The sequence below is a fragment of the Polypterus senegalus genome, chromosome 12 (genome assembly GCF_016835505.1).
Source record: "Polypterus senegalus isolate Bchr_013 chromosome 12, ASM1683550v1, whole genome shotgun sequence".
NCBI lineage: Eukaryota > Metazoa > Chordata > Cladistia > Polypteriformes > Polypteridae > Polypterus > Polypterus senegalus.
In genome coordinates this window covers 128,050,109-128,054,486 of record NC_053165.1, presented here as the reverse complement: position 1 = coordinate 128,054,486, position 4,378 = coordinate 128,050,109, and the positions used below count along the sequence as shown (strand labels likewise).

Genomic DNA, 4,378 nt, shown 5'->3' with positions numbered 1-4,378 from the left:
CTGGTAGTTGAGTCATGGCCACTGGAAACTTTCTTGTTAGGTAGATACATTTCACTGCTCATCCAAGCAGCTTTGTCAGTCTGAGGATGTTGTTAGAGATCACAGTTTTATCCTCCAGGTTAGTTTCACTTCACACCTACTTTGATTAGTCTCATTGAGTAAAACAAAGGAAGGAGGAGGTGTGGGTAGATGTAACCGTCATACCTTTTAACAGCCCCTCCTACCCCCATAGAATGGGTCGTTAAGAGTGGTCCACCTGGTGGAGGTGTGTATTGGGCCTGATTTTCCTGGGGTTGGATGAAAGGGCAGCATGATAAATTGAAGAAAGATTACGCCTAAGGCCTCCACCTCTTTTGAGTGAGGGGTTGTTGATTTGCATATGCAAAGCTTCACTCACCCCTCTCTCAAACCACTTGTCTTCTCTATCCAATATCTAGATGTTAATGTCCTCAAATGAGTATCCTTTGTTCTTCAAATGGAGGTACACAGCTGATTCCGGCCCCAAGGTGTTACTCCTTCTGTGCTGGGCCATCCTCCTGTGTAGCAACTGTTTGGTCTCTCCAATGTACAGTTCAGGACACTCTTTGCTGCATTGAACAGCATATATTACATTGCTCTTCTTCTGTTTCAATATCCAGTATTTGGGATGGACGGGTCTCTGTCTCAGTGTGTTAGAGGGTTTGAAGTGGACAGGTATGTGGTGTTTTCCAAAAATCCTTTTTAACTTTTCGGACACATCAGCCATGTATGGAATAACCAGGTTCTTCCATTGGTCCTGGGACTCCCACTGTTCTGTTGTCCTTTCTCTGAAACAAGATACTGCTTTGTTAAAGGCCCACTTGGGATATCCACAGGTCTTAAGGGCTGTCTTCAGGTGCATGTTTTCTTTCTTCTTAGCTTCATGGAAGTGGGGATGTTCTCTGCTCTGTGGTGTAGAGTCCTGATAACTCCTAGTTTGTGTTGTAGTGGGTGATATGAATCAAACAAAAGATACAGGTCAGTGTGGGTGTGTTTTCTGTAGATTTCTATTTCTAGCTTTCCCTCAGTCCCAATGATGAGTGCACAATCCAGGAAAGCCAGCCGGTTATCTTTGGAGTCTTCCCTGGTGAACTGTATGTTGATGTCCACTGAGTTAATGTGGTCTGTAATGGCCTGTACCTCCTGGATCTTGATCTTTACCCAGGTGTCATCAACATATCTGAACCAGTGGGTTGGTGTCATCCCTGGGAAAGAGTTTAGTGCTTTCTCCTCCATTTCTGCCATGTGCAAGTTGGCTACAATGGGTGACACTGGGGAACCCAAGGCACAGCCATGTCTCTGTCTATAAAAGTCACTTCTGTATGATAAGTAACTGGTGTTCAAACACAGATCCAAGAGCAAGCAGATTAGATCTGGGTTAAGGTTGCTCCTGGTGGCGAGGGTGCCGCCTTCTTCCAGTCTCCTCCTTACAGCTGTTAATGCAGCAGTGGTGAGGATGCTGGTGAAGAGAAATGTGACGTTAAAGGATACCATGATTTCATCAGTATCCAGTTTCAGCTCCCTGACCTTGGAAGCAAGCTCCTGAGGGGCTGTTAAAAGGTGTGACAGTTACATCTACCCACACCTCCTCCTTTCTTTGTTTTACTCAATGAGCCTAATCAGGGCAGGTGTGAAGTGAAACTAACCTGGAGGATAAAATTGTGGTCTCTAACAACATTCTTCAGACTGACAAAGCTGCTTGGATGAGCAGTGAAATGTATCTACCTAACAAGAAAGAAGTCCAGTTGCCATGACTCAACTACCAGAAAATAAAGTAGATACTTCATCATCAGTGATACGATCCAATTGGGCCTCTGTGTCAGAAGTCTTCACCCCCTGGGAGGGATATGTATACCTTCCATACACAGTATTAATCACACACACTTACTGCATAAATTGGTAAATGTGAAAAGTGGGAATTTATGGGAAAAAGGAAGGCACTTAGGGCCTAGTGGACCCGCCAGATTCATGGTTGTTATACCAAAGGCACCTTCTTCCAGCTGGCTTCTTACGACACGACAAACTCTGTTTTTTTTTTGTTTTGTTTTTTTTTAACAGTGTCTTTTTGTTTGCCAACCTATCATAATGTTGTTACTGTTCTCTACACAGTCTTCTAATTTCAGTCAACAAAAAGATTAGACATTCAGTACTTCACCTCATCAGTCTGCAGCAAACCATGACTTCTGGGAGGGTCATGAGGTTGCCAACAGTGATGAAGCCGCTCTTCTTGTAAAATGAAGGATGGATGGAATTAGGCCAACACCTAAGCCCAACAGTATTTTCCATCCCAATGGCTGAAAATTAACAAAACACATCAGAAAAGAGTCAAAGTAGATTACATATATTAAGCAATAAATATATAAGTAAATATATATATATATATATATATATATATATATATATATATATATATATATATATATATATATATGTTTACAAACACAATAAAGAAAGGTAATGACAAACATATAAAACAAACGCCACAAACAACTCCAACGATATATACAGTCACAAAAAAGTGTTTACTGTAAGTAATGGGTGTGGATCCTTAATTGTAAATAACAGTTAATAGAAGGAAAAATGTGATGGAATAATCCCCTTTTGTAAAAGGGATAATGAACACAGTCCTTCCACCAGAGTCCCGTAGGTGAATTATTTTCTGAGGCCACCTCTTCACAAAGAGCAACTGCATACAGGAGTGGGAAAAAATACCCTTTGTCCAATGGCTGTGCAAAATCCTCCTCCAGTTCATAAAGAGCCTTTGGGTTCCACCATTGATGAAGTTAGCGGAAAATGGAAAAGTCAAAAAAGTCCTGTTACATCTTCCTCTTCCGATTTTATATCTTCAGTGCCTACCTCTACACACTACAATTCCTACAAGCCCCTGCACATTCATGAAAACTTGTTTAAAGACACAGACCCCATATTTATTAAAAAGGTATCCGAGCTACTCACATTTAACAAATGCCAAACAGGACATGCTATACAAAATGATAATCCCGTATGGGGCAATGCCACAAGTTGAGTGACTGACAATTTAGAAACAGATTAAGAACATAGGAGGGGAAGGGGAGAACAAAGCAGGGGTGATGAAAGTAATAAAAGACAAGAGGATGTGAGAAAAACAGCACTGGAGGAAAAGGAATAGATTAAAAGCCTAGTCAGTTATTGAGTAGTAGAGAAATGTGTTTTCTTTTGTGTCAAACCCTGTGAAAACACATACAGAAAGGTCAGTGTGGCAGTGATCAAGGGGTGAGAAATAGGCTTTGTCAGATCATTGATTTGAATGATTTCTGATAAAACTGCCTGAAAGTCATCTCCCAGTTTCACCTGTGTGGGTGGCCACAATCTTTCTGAAGGAACGGCAGTAAATAAAATTTTTGGACTGGCAGAAGTACTTTTTGCATACTAGTATATTTTCCAAAGGACCAGATCTAAATGTATTGGTGGTGATTCATTGGCTCCTGTTTCAACAGAAAATGCCCAGCTGAGAAAGTGGCCCTGCTTTGTGACGTGTATATAAATACATGTTACACACATACTCAATGTAAACCGATAGATTTTGTTGCACTGCAATGACCTTTCACATCAAACGATTGCCAGAATAGATTACCAAATACATCAGACACAGGAGAAAAAGAGCTTGGGGTTTGATACAGACTAGGGAATCCATTCCCGGACGGGTTTATCCATTCCCAGGCGCTCAGGGATGACACAGTGCACAGGCATCTCACATGTGAACGGTTTTAGAATGACCGACACTTATTTTTAATAAAACTACTGCAATATGTTAACACCAATAAAAGACTAACCTTATCTACAAGCAGTTCATGCTGTAATATAAGTACATGTATCTAATTAGTTGCGGTAATAAGAGTGTAGAAAGCACAACGTGTCCAGCATGTGGTCATCCAGGCGAGAGTGCACATTCGTGCGGAGTAAGCTAGCCACTGAGAAAGCACGCTCAGTCTTCACTGAAAAAGGCAGCACAGTCATCAGATACTGACACACTTGTTCTAAACAACGCCCGCGCTTGCCGTTGCGTTGAAACATCGCCATTTCAGCTTTTACTGAAGCATCCAGTTTCTTGTCATCATTCTGTGATGGCAAGTTTCTTGGTACAGATAATGCGGATGCAACGGACTGACGCATTGCAATTTCAAGTTGTTGTTCAAAGCTGTAGTCTGACAGACGTCAATGAAGTCTGCCCCGTCCCGGCATTTGTGAACTGCAGACTGCAGACTCCTCCCAGTCCACTGTGCTCAGTCTTAGTGGGAGCCGGGAGACTGACTGCTGCTGGTCTGTTGTTGACTGAATTAATCAGCAACACACTACACCGTGGGCCAAAAAACCGTGCCAC

The 4,378-nt window shown here is 41.9% G+C and overlaps 1 pseudogene; it reads right to left on the bottom strand.

Moving 5' to 3' along the window:
* Window positions 1-241: 241 nt before the first annotated feature.
* Window positions 242-4,077, bottom strand: LOC120540525 (annotated as a pseudogene).
* Window positions 4,078-4,378: the final 301 nt, after the last annotated feature.